Source organism: Oxyura jamaicensis, chromosome 7, assembly GCF_011077185.1.
Source record: "Oxyura jamaicensis isolate SHBP4307 breed ruddy duck chromosome 7, BPBGC_Ojam_1.0, whole genome shotgun sequence".
Lineage (NCBI taxonomy): Eukaryota > Metazoa > Chordata > Aves > Anseriformes > Anatidae > Oxyura > Oxyura jamaicensis.
In genome coordinates, this window is record NC_048899.1 from 10225650 (window position 1) to 10246480 (window position 20831).

The window sequence follows — 20831 nt, forward strand, 5'->3', positions numbered from 1 at the left end:
CAGTGTCTGAGCTGTCCATAAGTACTTTCTAATGGTAAAATCCTCATTTAATTACTATCACCAAAAGCTTTGTATAGATGCTTACCTTTCATCACCACTGGCCACATGAGAGAAAATTTGTATTGATGTAGTATGTTAGTTTTAAGGTTTCCATGATGCTGAGGTGTCTCAGTCCAACTCTTCCCCCCAAGCTTCTGTACCACAGCTGCTCAAGTATTGTTGATGTAACCTGACAAAGGACTCATGCTTTATATCTGCAGCAAGTGGGTGGCAATTTAAGATGCTTCACGTGGAGAAAAGTCTTAACTATTGGGTAGTTTTGAAAACAGATGCACAGAAGCAAAATCATTGGAAAAGGAAGAACAGAAGAATGAAGCTCATGTGTGAGGTAGAATGACTTAATTTATTATTGAAAAAGGCTGCATGAGTTGATGATTCCCTCACTACTTTCAGCTCTAGGGCAGGTGATCTTGCATCTAGGTCTGATAAAAATTCCAACTTTTTTCTAAAACCTGTTATAATCATTTATAATTGCTAGAAAGGATTAATAGGCAAATTGAACTCTTAAATTTCTTGGACCTTTGTTCCTTGTGCATTCTTAGGGGTGGGTGGGAAGAGCATTTGTGCCTATGACAGTGTGAAGTGATAGTACTGGAAGGGTGATCAATAACTCCTTTTTAATGTTAAATATGTAAATATAACCTAAAGCCTGCTTATGAGTCAACTATTTTTTCACATTGATACAGTATCTTGAGATGGAACTGGACAATTTTCTCCTTAATATCAGAAGATTCTCTTAAAGTAATATATATTAACATATATTTTTGGTTCTTCCCCGTCTCACTTTTTTTTTAATTTAACCATATGTTGAAGTGTTAGGTCTCCTCAAGTGTATTCCCTTGAAATAAGGATTTTTGTCTCTTAACCTATGAAGCAAAATGTATTTTTCCTTGTGTGTAAGCTACAAAAATAGCATTAAAGAACTACTTCACAGGCTGCTAAAGTAACACGCACTGCACATTCCAGAGCAGCACGTTCTGCTGCTTAACAACAGCTACATTAGCATAGGGAGGTGCAATGCAAATTAAAAAAAATACACATTAGCTTTGGAAACAACTCCCTCTGCCTTCCCAGCTTCGTGAGCTAAGATACCTTTTATTTGTGTGTTTAAAAAAAAAAAAAAAAACTATATATAAAGAAAAGGAAGGATGTGATAATACAAAGCATACATAGCAGCATTTGCTCGGGTAGGTTAAAGGGATCAAAAAGGGCAAAGCAATTGCATCTAGTTGGAGAAGAGCTTTGTGCTGTAGGTTAAGGGAGTACAGCTAGCTTTGAAACCTCACCTGTAAGAGGCAATGCGAAGGCGTAGTTCTCCACATCTGATGCATTTGGCAAGAGAGTCACCCACTGACCTCTGCTGGCATAAACCAGCTTGTTCTCTTACAGCGTTCTGCGAGTGCAGCTCTTGCGTGGCTAATGGCATAAGCTAGCATGGAGATTTTGGAAACACCACCTGCTGTTCTCTAATATTCTTGGCCATGCAGCTAGAACAAAGTGAGTAGAAACATACAGCTTCCTCTGTCACGTGTAGGCTGACTGGTCTGGGGGGTCCTGAACTCCGGTACCATGTAGTGCTGTGCAGTGTCAGAGCAATACATGAGTGCATCAGCTCCAAGTGTTATGTGAGGGCATCATCACATCTTCGTGCTTAGTTCTCACCCTTCTCCCCAATAAGCCTGGGGCCCCTAGGTGGGTGCCTCAAACAAAGAAAAGCAGCCACCCACCCTTTGGAGTAAAGGGGAGTGAAAGGTGGGTGCAAGCTGTGAACCCAAAGGTGTGGTGGTCAGTGCTAGTGGTAAGGGCCTTGAAAGTGGAAGGGGGAGGGCAGGACAGGAACCTATGGTGACTGGTATTTATAAGAAGCTGTGGATACTGAATTTGTATGAAAACGCCTGGAGGATAGAACTACAGGCATGCTAAAGATCTGCTTGCTACTACCAGTACAGGCTTCCTTCTGGCGGGAATTGAACCAGCTCTAGTTGCAAGAGTGACAAACAGTTCTGTTGCATTTAAAAACAAACAAACAAAAACCCTGCACAACCAGAAGACGGGGTATGGTCAGGATGGAGTAGAAAGGTATCGCGTCAGTCTGCCTTTTATTAGTAGTACTTCAGCAGTATTTCTCAGTGCTGATTGCTTAAAGTAGAAAAGCTTAAATCAGTTGAACTGTAGATCCTGCTGTGTTGAGCCCTACTCATACAATCTTTCCCCTGGAGTAGGTCTGCAGGTACAACTTACCTGCTCCTGAAAACGGAAACAAAATGTTGTTAAAATTATAGCTTTGTGTTGGGGCTCAAGTTAGCTTTATATCCTTATCTGTATGTTAATATCATTGCAGGCAGGGAGAGTGAAATTGTGTCCTAGGCAGTGTGAAGAGGTTTAAGTAACAGAAGCCTACAGTAAGCATCCTCATACTGTTGTAATCACATACACAGTACCAAAGCAATCCTACCAGCACTCCTTCTGTTGGCTGTGTTTTACTTCCTTTTAATATGAATGCCCACATGAAAGTGGTACGTTTGCAAATTGTTGTATAAACTGGGCACGCTCACCTGACTGCCATGGGGGCTGGGGGTGAGAAGGCTCCTACAAATATTAAAATTCATATCTCCTTCCGCAATATCCAAGCAAGCACCTGTTTGAAAACAAAGCAACTGTAATACTGTATTGGAAATGAACAATTTTAGAATTCAGAGATATGTAGACATTTTCTGTTACATTGTATAGCTGAGGTAAAACAAGTCCCATCAGCGTCAACCATTTTGTTTGGTAACATGAAGATCCACTACCTTTAGATGTGCTCTGAAGTTCCAGATCTAGAAGCCTGGCTATGTTACTACTCAAATGTGAATGAACATAAGCACTCTTGCACGATTCTCTTTTTATATAGCTTATTAGCAGAATTTAGCAGTAGGAAAGATCCTATTTCTTAGTGCTTTTGTGGTTTGGGCTTTTTGTTGTTAGGTGTAGGGGGTGGGGTTGGTTTGGGTTTTGGGTATTTCTTTTTGAGCCTGGTTATAATGCGAATACAACTGATAACAGTGAATCATCAGGGGAAAAAAAAGCCCTTTGGAAATAAGCCAGAGTCAAATTCTTTTCTCGTGCTCTGTTCAATCTGCTTCCTCTTTAAAAGAAAACTTTCACATTAGCAGAAAAATAAATGCTTAGCCAGAGTTCTTTTTGTGTCCCTTTCAGCAGGGAGAAGGGGATGAGTGTGCTGAGCTCAATGCCCATGCTGGCTTCCTCCTGCCGTGGAGAGTTAACACTCTAAAGGCTTTTTCTTCCCCCTTTATTTCTATTTTCATTTAATTCTTATGATAAAGTTTCGATGTTACAATTTTGGTATTGGAAACCAAGCACAGAGTTTTGTTGTGAGGAACTGACCTGCTTTGACATAATCCCAATTTTCTCTAGGAGAACAACTTCTAGTTTTCAAAGAGTTGCTGTGGCTAGAGAATAGCAACTGCACTACAGACCTCTTGAAAGTAGCTCCAGTAAATAAGTAAATACCAGTATCTATGGTAGCTGTATGTCCAATACAGCATACAGATGCAGCATTCTGTCAAAGCCTTCTGGTATCACTTTAAACAAGTCACCTTTTCTGCAGCTGTTAGACCAAAACACTCTTCATCCACGTATCTGAAGGTTGTTAAAAAATAAAGTAAAAAAATAAAAAAAAATTGAATGTTCCTAATGTGATCATACCTTACTTTTTATCAAGACATGCAGATTTTCCACTGCAAGGAGTAATGCTCTTTTTTTCCTTGCTTACCTTCCAGGCACGGATGGTAGACAGCCTTTCTCCTTGCAAGCAGAGTAAGTCTGTCTTAGTCATAGTAAGTATGAGGTATATTTTTATGGGCTAAATTTTGCGTTATAGCTGAAACAAAGTAGTTGAAAATATTGCAAGCTATCAGGTGCTGTTTTCTTTCTTGCATCTTTTTTTCCAAAAGGTCTAAAATGCAATGTCTAGCATGTGATTTTTTTTCCACAGTTCTGAGGAAAAATTCTGCTGATGAGATGGACAGTTTCTCTGATACCATGCTTAGCTAACGTGCTAACTAAGGCTGCCTGAAATTTAGCTTCTGGTTTTCCCTGTATACATATCACATTATACTTTTAACGTTCTGGGATCTATAAAGAGACTTGATTCTTGCAAGTTGCATTGTGTTCAGCAGCCTATCTGAAAGCACAGATACTGATCAGCTAGTGTTGATGAGACTGAGGTTTCTCCACACCTGTTGCAACAGAAACCTGGGTACCAATGGGACTTTATGAGAGCAAATGTTAGGTGTCACAAAATACAGATGCTCTGGGCTGAAGCAGCAAGTAAGACAGATCTAGTCATAAGGTCCTGTGTAGAGTTAATTGCTTGCAATTTATTCAGAGGTAGTGTGTGGGGTGTGTGTTGGTGACAGTCATTGAGGCTGTTTTGGTGATGTACAGCTATAAATCAGTAACTGCACTGTACTCCTTCCACCAAATTTGGTGGAGGCCAGATCAGAATTCAGCCACAGTGAAGAGACAGTGGAAGAAATGAAGCTAAAAATGTCAGGACCAGGTTTCTGTAAACTAAGCAACAAAGGAAGAAAATACAGGTAATTCAAAAATGTCTATTAAAAAGAAAAAAATAGGTCCTTTCATTCATACCAATTGCCCTCAATGACTTCGGGTTTACCCACACACCTTTTGCTCTTACCTTAAGTGAAAGACTCACTTTAAAAAAAAAGAAAACTGCACAGTAGATCAGTGCTATTTGCTAATATAGATAAATTTACTTAAAGAAAATACTGAAGTAGTGCAGGAGCTATAGAATCAGAGCTATATAACATGGTACCATGTAGCTAGAGGTGCAAAAACATATTTAGATGATAGATATTTCAAGGTTTTTGTCCTGATGCTTAGTTCCTCTGATTTATATCCTAAGATATTGCCAATGTGTGCCTTTTGTTGCAGTTTTAAGAGGTTTGTGTGTTAAAATCTGCAACTGCTGAAACGGGAATAAATGATGCTGGGAAGTAAAGATAATTTGCAGCTTTCATTTATAGTGTAGGTTCACATTCAGCATATTGCATATTTCTGTATTTTTCTTTAACCCATTTTATCTGATTATTGCATCTAAAAGCAAATGAAACATTAAGGCACCATAATTTGTTCACAGGTCACTTCTCTGAGATAAAATGCTTTGTTATATCCTGCTAATACAGCCTAAGTCTTTTTGTGTCACTGATTTGCAAACAAAGCAAAAAGGCTGTAGCCTAAATCAGGCTGCTTTCTTGAGGGCTAGGAGACACACACACACACACACCGGCTATTCCTTGACCTCCAGACAAACCTTTTATCTTTGCTAATGTGCGTTATTTTACTTTTTGCAACAGATACCCCAATTTTTGTTTTGCCATCTGCTCTGCTCCATGGCAATTGACACTTCAGAGGGTTGGCTATTTATTACTCACTAGACAGAGATAGGAATACAGTAAATTCTTTATAAAATAAAAATCAATACTCACTGACATACTGCGTATTGAAGAAAATAATTGTTTATGGCACTCAGCTTAAGCTGTTCTGGTAATCACGTTGAAAAATACAATATTTATTCATTAGATCAAATTTAATGAGGCCTCCTGGCAGTAATTATAAAAATTACTGTAGCAGTAAATTACTAATGAGTTGTGATGTGCTTCCTACCTGTGAGGAAGGACTGGGGGTTGAAAAACCTGATATCCAGACAACACTAGGGAGGGTGAGATCTTGAGGCTAGGAGTCATGCTCACAGCAGCGCGGAAGTTGTTCACTGCACCTGAATGGTAGGAAGGAAAAAGGAAAAAAAAAAAAAAAAAAAAAAAAGGCAGAGACTCACAATCATGAGTTTCACTTTAAACAGACACTAAACTCTAGGTTTATTTCCAAACCAACACGTACAGACAAGGGAACAATGTCATCAATGGGAGGAAGAGACTTCTTTGCTGTATGTGCATTGTCCTGTCTAAAATAGCAGCTGAGGTGACCTAATTTACTCAAGTAGATCTTGGGCTAGGGACAATTTCTTGCTTTCTTGTTGTTAGAAAGTTTAATGGAAAACACTGCAAAAAGGTTGATGTTTTCTTAGTGCCCTTGAATCTTCAGAACAGTCACCTAAGATATGGAGCTAAGACAAAGGTTGAAATCCCCCACCAGCTTGCTTTGATGCAGGGAGTTTGACCCAGATTTCTTTCTTCTTCTGAGACAAAGCTTTAAGGAATGCGGAGGCTTTTGGTAGCAAATGGTCCACAGTATGAAGGCATAAAGGTGTAGAAATGGTGCTACTTCTGTTAAGCATCCAGGTTTCTGCTGAGTACAAGGTCTTGCTGCAACAGGAGAGCATAGCTAGGGAAAGCAGTTCTGCAGCATGCTAAAATTAATACCCAAGTGAACTGGTATATACTTATGTTTCTGTAACTTGCAAAGCTGCCATGGATTTGACATGGGACCTTCAGTGTTGTAAAGCAGTGAATGGGCTGGCTTTTAGAAAATTTCTGCTTCAAAAGATTGGTCCTGAGTTCGCACATCTGCCCTAAATCAAGTAGAAAAAGGTTATGAATTCTAATCTCTCGTAGTTCTTACATATACAAATATAGAGGCTTAAAGAGCAGTGGGACGAAAGTCTAGCACAATCCCGATGCTTGTATGTTGCAAAAAAAGGGACTCATGGGCAAAGATTCTTTCACAGACTTGTACACATCAAGCCCAAGGGGAGAGAGACATGTCCCTCTGCCCTTTAGTCATCTCCATCCTCCCCTTAAAGAAGCAGAAATTCAGGTCCATCAAACACAACATACTGCCAACTTCTGTGCTGAGGTGCTCACATTTCTGAAGCTACAGGTTCTTCAAGCTTAAAGGGCTCCAAAGAGTCGAGTATTGCAGTAGATGCCCAAGGTTCTTTGTGGCATTGCACATTGATAAATGTATATGCTGAAGAATATGTACAGTTGGGTCTAAAAATTATTGGAAGAGCTGCAGTGCTGTAGCTAGTTCACCTCACCTATCTTGTTATTAAAATAAGGCAAGGGGAGCTTTTGCTTTGATGTAATTAGAAAAAGCCAGCATCTTGCTGTCAACCAGAAATTAACCTTATCTAACAGCATTCAAAAGAAAACCACAGAGGCTGCTCTGCCTGTGCTCTTATGTCACCACGATAGAGCTAATGCAGTATTGCTGCAGAGAGAAAAAACAACCAATTTTGGCCGTGAAGATGATATCTTGGCGGCTGAAGTGCTGGGTTCTTTTCCTAGTACTGCCACATGTTTTCTCAGTGACCTAAGGAAATTCAGTCTCTCCCTGTTTCCCTTTTTAAAGCATGGAAATCCTCTACAGGCTTTCCCTTGCAGTCTGGTCCTGTCTGGAGGAGAAAAAAAAAGTTGTTTTTCTTTTTTTTTTTTATTATTAGCTAAACTGAATTTGGCGATGGACAGATGTTCACTTTGCATACAGCTGTGCTGGCTGAAGATGCATTTTTCTGCCTTTCTGGAGCTGTTGTGAGGCAAAATTAACACTGACAGAAAATTCTGTGGTCTTCAGATAGAAAACACTTCAGAAATAGAAGATAGTGTTGGTTGGATTTTTGGAATTGCTGTCAGCCACAGCTACAGCTAAAATCAGTGGAAAATGTGGGCTGAAAAAAGACAGAGCCATGCACCACAATAGTTTACATAAATGTGGTTTTTCATTGATGGCATAGGAATTCAGATCAATCTGTGATAAAACACAGGTAAATACAAAAGGTAGACCTGGTGGAATGAGCCTCTTTTTTTTCTTTGTGTGGGCTCTTTTTTTTTTTTTCTTTCTTTTTGAAAGTGTGGCATGTAGGTCTGAGGACTTATGCCCAGCAGGCTTCAAGCTTTCCCCCCCCAGGCTGGCTGACTATTGTCTCATAATGCAAAATGGGTTTTTAGTTGGTATTGTGAATTCTTACGTAATCTTATAGTGGCAAAATGGAAGCAATTTGCCTAATGTTTCCTCTTCCACACCTATGAAATTAATTTAACTGGGGGGGGGGGGGGAAATGCTGTGGAACTAAACCCCAAAACTAAGTAACAACAATGAAGCTTTTAAAAGAGAACGTCTCACAATCTGACATAAGCAGTAACACTGTTGCTGTGCGCTATTACTATAATTAAATTACATTATGCTATTGCATTAAACTTAATCCGTCAGTAATACTGTACTTAGCAGTAAGATTTTGTCACATAAACATTATGAGACTTTAAACTTCTGCATTTTGTCTTGCAAGCTGCAGGGAAAATACAGAAATGGGAGCAGCAGAATATAACATGAAAAGCTATAGCAGTAGAAAAAGGCCAGCTGGTTCAACATGCCAGTCCTTTTAAAGCAGGTAAGCTAAGAGTGTTAGAATACATTTACTAAAAGGTTGGAACATGACATGTGTCTGTGAGGTGCCTGTTATTACTCTGAAAATATGAGGTGCCAATCTAAACATTATTTATTCCTGAACTTCAGAACATGTAAGGTTAAATCAGAAGCTGCCGAGAGTAAGCTGTTAAGAAAAACATGCAAATAACTGAAATGAAGCTGCAATCTTTTCTTTGAACAGAGCCAGAAAAAGAAGGAGGCTACAGATCACTTAGACTATGATCAGTGAAACAGGGCAGCTGATCAGAGGGATGCAGCCTTTAGAACAATGTTAGCTCTTGCAGACCCAGGAAGCAGAATAGTATTTTTCAAACTGAAGATCTCGCTTCCATTGTAACAGATCAAACCATCATTTGGACCAGTAGTCCCCATCCTCCCTCAGCCTGGTAAGCTGTTGTACATTTATTTTGGTGCGAGATCTCTTCTAAATGGGTTGCTGTAGCATAGATCCACATCCTGTTGTACAGATAGCCCTTCCTCACTTTTGTAAAATACAGACAGTCTTAACTGTTCCTTTTTATTATCAGGAACAAATACTTGGATTTTAGCAAAAAATATTGAGAAAAAAAACAAGCAGACTTCTGACCCTTTGCTTGCATCTCCTAGGGATATCACAAAAATGCCCGCTATAGACGTATGCCACACTACTGTGACGTTTACTGTACTTCCTCAATTTACCATTGCCTTTAAGTATACACTGTACCACCTTGGAGTTCAGAGCTTGTAGTCCAATTGTGCATGCAGTATCCATACTTAATGAATAGCATGGCAATAGAATGGCCATACTATTTATTAGGATTCAGAATTTATACAGGGGTCCTCTTCTAGCTCCTGGGGGTAGGAGGAGGATGAAAACACGAGACATTATTAAACCTTGTAAGACTGCCACCCCTTGCCTCTGGCAGACTCAGGAGTGGGACTTAGCCTTTACAGGGAGGTTATCGTCCATAATACATATTTACGCTGTGTCCATCGTGTATAAGAATGCTCTCAGTAAAACTTAGACTAGGCTATAATAATACTTTGCACTTCTTTGTTGCCTTTCATCACAAGATTTCATTGTGCCTTTAAAAGCTTTCATTAACTAAAATTCACAACCCCATTGTGCAGTAACTGTGCATTAACACCTCCACCATACGCAAAATACAGTTCAGAGAAGCAAGGCTGGTGTAAGTGGTTTAAAAAGCTGTAAAGAATGGGGGGGGGGGGGGGGGGGGGACGACTGGAACTGATTATTCCCCCATCTATGTGCTAGCCCTGTGCTTTCTATCTAAAATGTTTTAGACTTGGATTGATTCTATAACTGCACTTTGCTGCATTTTTAAATGCTGATGTTTGCCAAATTTAGCATTGTTTCAAAATTCTCAAGACATTCATTACCAGGTTCATTTATTATCTGCTGAAAATCTATCCTTTGATAACTGGATGCAGATGTAGCAATGGGTGTGATATAATTGCCTGTGGAGCTAGGTATGCGTTTTTCCTATTGTTAAGCTACAGGGTCTTGTTTCCCCAGGATGTGTATGACTTGTGAATGCCGGTTACATACATTCCTGAGAAGAGAATGTGCCCCTAAAGCTACAATGTCCTTCGTGCATAGCCTCCAATCCTCTACAAAGCTTACATTTCACAGGTTTCAACAGTATTGGTTCTTTTGGGATCAATGAGAAACTCACCACCCATCTCCAGTATCTCTGAATTACAGAGCAGAACCAGATCAAACACAGAAGAGTTCCCTCATTTATCCTGCCTCTGTAATACATCAGAGTGTGTGCTGCATTCATTTTGTGTAGGCGGACTGGTGTCTAATGTACTCTGTGAACATATTTATAAAGGATTAACCTGTGCCTGGTATTCCTAAAAACTGATTTAGTTAAAATACATATTTTATTCTACTTGTCTCAACCATACAAATCGTTCCTGTTTGGCTTTAATTTTAGTCATTTTTGCTGGAGTGTAATACACTGTGCGTTATCACTAGTCCTGCTATGTATGACAGGCTTTCTCTCCCCCAGCCAATACTTCTCGGTGCATTGTACGATCTGTGTCTGAGAACGTTAACCTGCAGTGAAAGTGTTCGCTAATAGCATGTGCTGCTTAGCAAATGCCGAAACACTGAAGGTTTGAACAGAGCACTCTCGCTTTAAAAGTGCTCAGAAGCAAACTGAAAGTGGAAGGTCAGGAATCACAGGAGCCGGGAGGGACCTGCACGCGTGGTGTACCCGGGGACGCTGTCTGTGAGTACACGCTCGCTTACCTGACACCGGCCGTGCCACGAACCATCCAGTGATGTGAAGCTCCTGGACTGCAAACCATTGCAGCTCCCACTCCTCCCCCTAGCTGAGTATATGTTTTAAAATATTTACTTTGACACAGGCAATATTTAAATATTTGTCTCGCGTAGGAGAAGGATTAAAAGACAATTTTTTTAAAAAATGTATAGCAATGGAGTATTCTGACCCTCATCTGCAATACGTGAGGAAAGCTCCAAAACATTACTGGCAACTTTAGAAGTTGCCAGATAGGAACTTGGGATAAAACTGAAGAAGGGCAGACTTCTGGTTAGGGGCAATTTACTAACGATTAGAGAAAATGACCAAAGCAAGCAATGGAAAATGTGTTACTTCAGATGTGTGACAGACATATTTCTGAGGGTTTCCTGTCACCTGGATCTTCAGCCTGGGTTTCAGGTTCTTGTTGTTCCTTTTTTGTTTGTTCATTTTGACTTTGTATCAGCCTACACCGGGATAGAAACTGTGTGAAAAAGCTTACAGAGTTTTATTTTCAATATCTCATATCTTCTGGTAGGAATTAATGATGGTAGTTTATTATATTTTTGCCACTTATCTGATTGAATTCAAGGTGTTCAGCCCATTTTGAAATCTGTTCTTGATCCTTGTTTTTTTATATACCTTGTGTGTCAAATATTATTTGTTCTGCCATCAGTCCATCTTATCTGGGTGTAAGAAAACACAAAAATCAGTGTGCATAGAGAGGGAGGAGGATTCTTCTCAGCAGCCCATCAAGCAGTTTTTCTGGTTCATTTTCTTCCCCATTGTTCAAATATCAACTCAGAAGCTTGCAAATGTTTCTTTCTCTTGCCAAGACGGTGGTACTTTTGCCCTGGCACACATTAATGTTTTTTTTTCCCCTTTCTTGTGTTTTGAGTGCAGCTGAACAACAAATTCCTCTCTGTTTAATAAGCAACTTCCTCATATTAAGTTTTTTTCCGTATCAAAGTATCTTTTTCTGATTTCAGCTCAGCTCTGCATTTGTATTTGTTAATTAAGCACTGACAAGTGAGCAGCAGCAAGTGCAGCAGTATTGTGTTTGTGGACAGAAGCCCCTTTGGAGCCCGAGCCCGTCTGTCTCAGCACACGCTTTGGGAAGGTGACGAGTGGGGACTCAGGAAACAGGAGCGGCACTGCCGTAAGGAATGTAACCTCTTTTCTGCTGTTGCACAGACATTAGACTTACGTTACTCTCAGAAAATTTCATGCAGGTTACATGCATTTCATACTTCTCCCTGAAACCTAGATCGTTTCTAGTTGTACAATGGCAAAATAATTTGCTACCCGTTTTCTGACCAATTCAAGAGGCTTTCTTTAAGTGCAAGTTGGGCCATCGGAGGCTGTTGGAGGACATGGACAGACGGATGGACAGTTGACGGATGTGTGTGTAGATGGATGCATCTGGAGTTCTTTTGTTCCCTCCCGGTTAGCTTTGGTTGTTAAAACAACCATTTCAGTAATTTCTTGGCTGGCTTTGCAGGGAGAAGAAATCTTGGCCTTGGCTGCTGGGGAAAGAGAGGTTGTCATAATGTTGCTCTCCCTCTTGACTGACAGGCACCTTTAGGAACACACAGCATGTTTCATCTCAGAGCACTCAGTGAATATCCTTACCCCCTCTCTGGACCAGCCCACCTCTACTTGCAATGTTCCTTGCTTTTTCTACCAGGATTGCAATCCCTGCCTTTTGTTCCTCCTTCTCGGCAGTTAATACCTCCCCACCTTACAAGTCAGCAGTGGATTCTGTCAGTTAAAAAAAACGAATAACAAACCCTCCTACCCTGAAGGCCTTTTCCTTTCATGCGTGCATTTTTCTAGCCTGTAAGGGAGTCAGTGCCATAACCCTGAGCTTTCATGGAATAGTTTCTAAGCCTGTATCTGTGCATTATGAATATCTTCCAAAGGGGGAACGAACGTCCTGTCTTCTGGCAGCTCATACATTTCGTGACTTCCTGCCCTCCCCCTCCACTCCTTACAAGCCCCAGCACTTCTTCCCTTCTGCATGTAATGTCTCCCTTCGAATCCTTCAGCACTGTTGCTGTCACCTCAGCCTGCTCCAACCATTGCCTGGCAATGCAAAAACAGGCCAGAACCCCAAAATTTTATCTACTATTAAGACATCCCACTGTTGGGCTTTTGCAGATTTCCAGAAAGCCAGATGACCTGTGACACATGCTTCCAATCCCCTTCCGTCCACTCACTTCTTCCTTGTCTCTTGGATTTCTCTCTACATTTTTCTGGTCTGAAAATAAAAGCATCAGCATTTTTTTCTCCTTTTACCCCATTTAACGTCACTGGTATCACATCACCACCTTTCTAGCTGAGTTTAGTTTTTTTTTTTTAAAAAAAAAAAAACGTTATTCAGTGTTGCTTCTTGGTCTCTGACAAGATGCTGTTAAGAAATGCCAGACACATCTTCTGCCCAGGGGATAGTTGACTGTCTCTAACACAGAAATGTGAGACTGCTGGCTCAGGGGCACAAGGCGACACCTACACAGAAATGTGAAACACTGCTATGACATACAGGGCCAGGTTATAAAGAGAAACATTAGTAGAATCCATGCTCATTTCAGAGACCTAGAATAGGATCCTGAAGGCAAACTGAAGATACAAGATTAGTAAGTGATCTGACATTATCTCCTTCATTTAATTGCTCACTTTTGCTGTTTCTGACACGCTTGCTGAGCCCACAGTGCTTAAACTGTGAGTGTATTCAGATGTTCTTCCCTTCACCTCCTCACCCCATCTTGCCTTACTTTGAAATGGCATCTGCTTAGAAACCGAAGATTTTTATCTGGTGTCTCAGCCAGTGGTGTGTCAGGTGGGTATGTAAGAGACAGCGGCGTTTAAAAACCAGGGTGAGACTATCAGGATGACTGAGGCCACCTTGTGCTTTGCAGTGTGTGTAACGGGGTGGCACAGGACATTCTTCACTGCAGGAAGCTCACAACTACAATTCCATCGGTCTTTTTAGATGTGACAGTGATTCAAGTTTTGTTTTCATTCTCTGTTGTTTTTTCATCTCCCGGACACAAGGAACTGATGTCCGAGGAGAACTGGCCAGCCCACTGGCCACAGCTGTGTGTAACCCCTCTGGTGTCCCTACCAGACCTCCCGTTTGCCTGCTTCCCCGTCCCTTCTCATGCGCGCTCTGTTCCAGCAGGAGGCTGTCTTGGAGCCCAGCTGCATAACACAACATTTCCTGGCAATGTTTTGCTCCCTAGTGACTCACTGCGTTTTGCACCTGATGGTGCAAGATAATCTGTCACCTCAAATCCTACTAGTTCTGCGAGATAGCTTTTGTATAATCAGCGGGTACTTTCCCCCTCTCTTTTCCCACCATGAATATAAGGTCCAGCTTGACTCCCCCATAAATTTTTTTAAAGAAAGCAGCTGTGTTGTCCTTCATGAAAACAGCTTGTAATTTAGCATTACTGCATTATATCCCCTAGGCAACGCTTTCTGTCTTCAGGACATATATTTATCACAGACATCACAGTATCTCTGTGGTATTTTAGTTTTCCATCAAGGGAAGCTAAAAGAGCATTTAATTCCATAAAGCTCTGATTGATCTTCTTCACAATGTACCTCTGGTGCTTCTCACAATGTCTCTTCTGCTGACCAAGATTTCTTCTTCCTCTCTTGATCTCTCAGAAGTCTGAGCTGATCTCAGAAGTGTGGGCTTGCTTTGCCTTCTAGCACTACCTGTCTTTGTGCTAGGCAGAGCTTTCCCGTCCTTTGGTCAGCTCTTCAGTCCTGGTCAGCTCCAACAGCCAGGGGCTCTTGGCCTCACTCAGTAGGCTCCTGAGGTGAGCCGAATGTACGTCAGCAAATAATTTGTCAGCATTGGATGGCTTTTCACTTTTTGTTCTGACTTTCACTTTTGGTATTACAAAACGGCCTTGGAGAGTAGATAGATGGGCACATCATAAAATGAGTTCAAGACAAATAGAACATGATGGCTTCACTATTTTCTCTGAAACTTTTTTATCAGTTCCTAATGCAAGCTGCTTTGCCAATTGCTGCTGGTGACCCTTGAGCTCAGAGCAATACCATTTGTTGATGCAAATACTGACCCCCCCCAAAAAAAAACAAAACAAAACAAAAAAAACATAAGAATTCAAGCTTAGTCTTCTGAGTAGGAGATACAAGGTACTACAGTGCTTGCCAAAACTCTTTGGTCAGCACATACAGCTTGAGAAAAAGCAAGCAAGGTAGAAGTGGGAATGCAGGTTTTAGAAAAATCTTTCCAAGTCTGCAGTAATTGGCAAGGTAAATGCAAGGCTTTTACTGCTTTTCAAAGCACTGTTAATATCAGTTTATGATAAAAAGCTATTCTGAGTTACACAAGACGGCAAGATATTTGCCAAAAAATCTTTAGTTTCTGTTCTGTATTTTAGGATGGACAAGAAGCATCATCCATGCTGATTGACTGTTGGCATGCGGCTTACCACTGAGCAACTGTATGTTGATGGATAAGCCAGTCTCATCCAAGTGTCAGGAAGATTATCAAAAAAAAGAGCTGTCTGTAGTTGCTCCATCTCTGAGGAGATTGCCAACTCACCCTAACAAAAGAAAACATTAGTGTGCTATTTGCGTCTCACAAAGAGACTGTGATAAGATGACATGATAAATGATAGAGGGCTTTTTTTTCTCCAGTAAAAACACATAAGGTAGCTAAATCGTCAAGTGTAAAGAATATCTTGGCTCTTGCAACTGGAGTGAGTCATTTATTTTTTAAAAGGGGGAAATGGTCAGAAAAACAAGAGTGTAGGTTCTGGGCTTTCTGTATTTCTTAAATTCACTCTAATTGCATTAAGTAATTGTATGCTATATTAATTGATATACATATGCACAGAAGCACCCACCTACGCACATGTTCAAGGAGAAAATGATAAAGGGCCAAATTACTAACTTGCTTTCAGATATCCCACAGAAAATCGTATGTGCAATCAAGCTACCATTCTGCTGGCTTGCTTGCGCTAATGGCTATTTGAGTGTCCATGTTTTGTTACTCTGAATTAAAGATCAAAAAGAAGGTAATTCTAGGTGGCAAAAAAGGAGGTCCCTTTAAAAAAATATAGTCCTTAAAAAATATATATATATATAAATAGGATTTTCTGTATGTAGTCTGGAGTCATATGCATTAACAATAGCAGTGCATGGATATACCACGATTGTGCAAATTGCCAGTGATGCATAAGAAGCTATTTGGTTGCCCAATTCCCTGATTTGAACATATATTAAATTTTAGTGCAGCAGGTACATTGGTGTTCGAGATTGCTAGATATGGAGATTTGGCCCTGTGTGATTAAGAATATTACACGTTGCTGTTTAGGCATTCAGAGACGGGTATTATCTACAAAAAAAAAAAAAAAAAAAAAAAAAAAAAAAGCCAAAGATTTGTGATGAGTTGTTTGTGTCCTTACCTAGCTTACTGCACTTGTTCTCAGAGTTAATGGTTGTCTGCTAGTGACGTTCAAATGCCACATGCCAATGGCTCTGAACGTCTGCTATTTAACAGGATCTGAACCATGTGCCTTGTCCGGTGGGGATCTGTATGAAGCAGAGTTTGTTCTTTGCATCAGAGGGTCTCTGAGGTACCAAACCTTCTGTCCTATGGATTGTCTGCAACACGTGTGCACACACCGTAGCTAGCAACCATATCTGTTAGCAGTTGTAACAGAGCACCCCAATATCTGCAGTGGCAGAAGAGAAGAACATAACCATCTTATGTCCTGTTCTGCATTGAAACACCAGGGTAACACAGTAATCAGAGGCCTTGCATTTTGCTTCCTAATTTCCAGAGAAATAGAGGGTTTCAATCTCCTAAGCAGTTTCCTGATAACTTCTCTCACACAAATTAAACCATCTGATATATGGAGACAAGTTACATGTTTGGAATAGGCAATGTAAGAAGGCACAGTTTTTAAGTCTAAATAAGAAAAAAGCTCCCCAAATAACCACTCACATTTTCCATTACAGGTATCTACACTGATGCTATGTTTAAAACCACACATCCCCTGAGGTTAGTAACACAAAGTACACACATCTTCAGACATAAATTAAGTTGTTGAAGAGAAAGCCTTTCCTCATATATTAGCAGATCCCGTCTCTCTATTCTTGAAAACAAATCACTTTATTTTGAGAAGCATGCTGTTGCTGTTTGGATAAAATATCTGGTGTTATTTTCTTCTGGTGTTATTTTCTTCTTATTTTTTTTCCTTATATCATATAGGTCTGCTTTCTCCTTGAAGAGATACGAAGTTGTCATGAGGCAAGTGTCTTATGCACCCAATGCTCTTATAAAATAAAGTTTAAAGTTTTGTGTATCCTAACTTTATGCAGTGTAAGTAATTCTACTGCCTTCGTATCACAGTCTGAAGGATTTTTTTTTTTAATTCTGAGAAATGGAGAAGTAGTGGAAGACCTTTGCAGCAACATTTCATGCTGTTATGAAGAAAAGCAAAGCAAATTCTGCATTGTAGTTTGCAAATACTGGCATTTTGCAACCTGACAAAAGATACTAAACGACTCAACCCTATTAATGTATTGTAACACACCAGCAAGATCATCTTCTTGTGTGGTACAAAATAATGCATATATTTATGTCTCACATAGAGATCATTTTCCCACGTTACAAATTTCAAATTGAATCACTGTAAAAAACAGGTATGAAAATATCTAATTCTGTTGAAATTGGTGGCCTCAGGAAAAAAAAAAACAAAACACCACAAACACAAACAAACATAAAACCAGAGACATCACACCATCTTGTGACAAATTTGCAGCCTGCTCTATGTTTTTACTGACCTTGTTTTCCACAGCTTGGGAGACTCCTTCACCAGTGACTATTTGAATTGCATCTCTAATAGCATATGGAGCAGGTTGTCTGCAGTTGTTATTGCAAAAGCAATCTCCACACTGGGGTGTGGGCCATACGGATGGGGCTTTGGGGAGGCAGTGTTTCATCCATATCTTTATGGTAACCTTCATAATCCAGGTTTGAAGAGACTGCAAACCCAGAAGCAAGCACCGACTTCCTATCAAACTGTCAAAGAAATAATAAAAACCCTGTCACCGAGACACCAGTGGCAGTCCTCGCTAGACAGAATAAGGAACCTGCTTAGGCATAAATCAGATTGTTCTGTTATGGAGTCATTGTTGAGAACAAGACTTTTATAACGCTCTTATATCCATGGAAATTAATCTAATTTGTTCCCCGTTTTAATTAACCTCTTTATGTCACAACCAAGTTCTGATGCTTGCAAGAAAAAAAGAAAAAAAAAAGAATTTGCTAATAATCAGGTTATTCTTTAGATAGAAAACAGCAGAGAGAAAATTTTAATTTAAAAATAAAGAGACAGAAATGTTTTAAAAGAAAAATGTTATTTCTTCCAAATTACCAAGTGCTGCTCTCTGGTGTAACATTATTATTCTGTGTAGCAATTTATTAAATGAAGCAATTTATGGTAGCATCTCTGAAAGATGCCATTCTTTATAGAAATGAAAGCGAGTAATAGCATAAGGACTGTAAAATAAAAACGCAGAATATCTTCTTTTAGACCATTACAAAAATGCGTGTATTGTCTATTTGACAATCAATACACTACCATAAAATAAAATGGGGCTGTAGTATCATCATCATAATTTCTATTTCAAACGGTTTGCTGAGAGCCAAATTGTGTCTTTTATGGAAAAGAATGACAAATGGTTTAATTCAATATCACACGCACATGTATATATGAGCTGAAATTCTGTTGCAGCTCAAAGCTGTTAGGCAAATATTTTAGGATCATCACAAGTTTAAAAACAACAGACATGTGGGAGTACATCCATTTATTTACAGTTGTACTGACTTAAAATTCAAAATGTTATTTGATGCTTTTAAAGTACTGCTGTGGGATGTTAAATTACTGCTGAATTCGTACTGTTCTGAGATACCTTTCAACCTGCCAAGATGCATGATGATGATGATGATAATAATAATAACAGCGGCAGTGCAGGGATCTTTAAAATAATGCGGGGCTCATTCCTCCAAGATAAATACCATTTTCACTAACCCCCGTTTTATGATTCAGCATTTCTGCTGCAGCAAAGTGAAATAATGAAAGTAAAATAACAACAGGTTTGTGTGGGATGGGAAAGGGAAAATGAGCATGTGCATTGTCAGAATTTTTGCAAAAACTGGAGAAAAAAAAAAAGAAAAAGAAAAAGAAAAAAAGCTCTTATAAAAGGCACTATCCCTCCCCCCGGGGAAAATTCCTCCTTTTGTTTTTATTATTCACCACATTTCCTGCTTTTATTCCTCTTTCTGATCTCGTTCTTTTGTTCCCTTTCCCTCCTCAGATGATTTCTCCTCCTCGCAGCGGGCGGGAGGCTCCCGGCAGCTGGGGACGGAGAACCCGCGGGATGGCGAGGGGCTCGCCGGCAGGTGAGCTGCTGCGGGCTGGGGGGACCGGTGGCCGAGGAGAAGGCAGGAGGCAGCCCACCGGCTGCTGCTGCTGCAGTCTGTGGGCACGAGGCCTGCTGCTCTCTCCCGCCTGCTGCGCCGACTCTCCCGAGGACAGGGTGGGTATGTGAAGAACTCGCGTGTGGCGTTCGTGGCTTCCCGCACCTGCCTTGCTCAGGGCCGCGGAGGAAGAGGGAGGAGGGACAAATGGAGGAGGAGGAGATGAGATGGCAAATATGTCCTCTGGCGAGGACGGGGGCTATAACCCACCCCTCAGCTGTGCGGGGAAGCGGGGATGCAGGTGCTGCCTGCTGCTGACCCTGCCTCCCGTCCCCATCTGGCAAAACTCTGAGTGCAGCGCAGGCTCCTCCAGGCACGTGGCAGAGGTAACCACGACTTGCCCCGCAGAGCGGGAAGGGAGACGTTTTTTTGTTGTTGTTTTTTTTGCCTCACTTTTACCAAAATACTTTTATCGCCCATAGGCACTTTGTAAGTGCCGCAGCTTGGCCGCAACCTTGCTGGCGCGGCGTTACATGAAATCCCAGTGCTCTGAGAAGAGATCAGAGGTCACCGCTCGGGGGCTGATTTATTAAATAGCTAAATCCATTTAAGACGTAATTGCTCAAAAAGAGTGGTGTACTCGAGGCCGTTCAGACGAATAAGAAAGTATGCCGGCTGATGTCCCTCTCTACTTTCCCCAGCCACAAAACCGGGGCTTGACGTGATACAGGTTGTTGCAGACCACCGGGTCGCCTCCAGCCCCGGGGACGTGACGGATCTGCAGGGCTGGTTCCTGCTCGTGACTTTCGGATGAGCGCTGACACTGAGCTCGGTGAAACCGAGCCAGGGGTTCGCCCCAGCGGGGCCAACCTCGCGTGTGCTGCGCCGAGTGTCTGCACGGAGAGGGACGGAGACGCTTGAGGAGAGCCGCGGCCGCCCTTAGCGCCTGCACACACGGGCCGGGCCTTGACACCTGCACGCCCCGGGCCCCCGCGGGGCAGCAGCGGGCTCCAGGCGGGCAGGCCCGGCCGCAGCCCCCCGGTGCCCCGGGCGGGCGGCGCCCGCCTCAGCCCGCGGGGCCGGCAGGGGGCGCTCTGGCTCCGGGAACGCGGAGCCGGCGTCGCCGCCGCTCCGGCCGCGTCCCGGGCCCCGGCCCCTCTGCGGGCGGCCTGGGGCGGCGGCGCCGCCCCGCTCCCTCCTCCGTGCGGGGACGGGACGGGACGGGAAGGGACGGGACGGGCGGCGGCCCCGGGCACCCGGCAGGTACCGCGGGCTCGCATCGCAGCGCGGGAGGGGCGAGGAGGCGACTGCGGCCGGGCAGAATCCCCGGAGTGCCCCCAGGGAGGCCTGGCCCGGCCCGTGGCGGCGCCCGCCGGCGGAGGCGGCGGCGTCGCGGGCAGCGGGGGCCTGGCCTGGCCCGGCCCGGCTAGGGGCAGCCCCAGGCGGGCAGCGCCGGCAGCCGCGTCCCGGCTGGAGCCGGAGGAAGTTGGGGACAAAAATGTTGTGTCCGTGTTCGCAGCCCAGGGGCTTCTTTGTGCGCTCGCGGCACTTCCCGCGGCGTTCTGCCCTCCGTGCAGCTTGTTTTCCTTTTTTTTTTTTTTTTTTTTTTTTTTTTTTTT

General features: G+C 42.1%; 2 long non-coding RNA genes across 8 annotated transcripts in view; both read left to right on the forward strand.

Moving 5' to 3' along the window:
- Positions 1 to 263: 263 nt before the first annotated feature.
- Positions 264 to 8936, forward strand: LOC118170120. The gene is made up of 5 exons (XR_004752500.1): positions 264 to 388; positions 2402 to 2462; positions 3843 to 3879; positions 8339 to 8434; positions 8813 to 8936. It is a non-coding gene; the product is annotated as an uncharacterized LOC118170120 (long non-coding RNA).
- Positions 8937 to 18954: 10018 nt separating this feature from the next.
- The window catches only part of LOC118170119, a 21053-nt gene continuing 19176 nt past the window's right edge, over positions 18955 to 20831 (forward strand). For 2 of the 7 annotated variants that reach the window (XR_004752494.1, XR_004752499.1), the window contains exon 1: positions 18958 to 19194. This is a non-coding gene — a long non-coding RNA (uncharacterized LOC118170119). The other 5 variants (XR_004752493.1, XR_004752496.1, XR_004752498.1 and 2 more) reach the window with 5 other exon arrangements.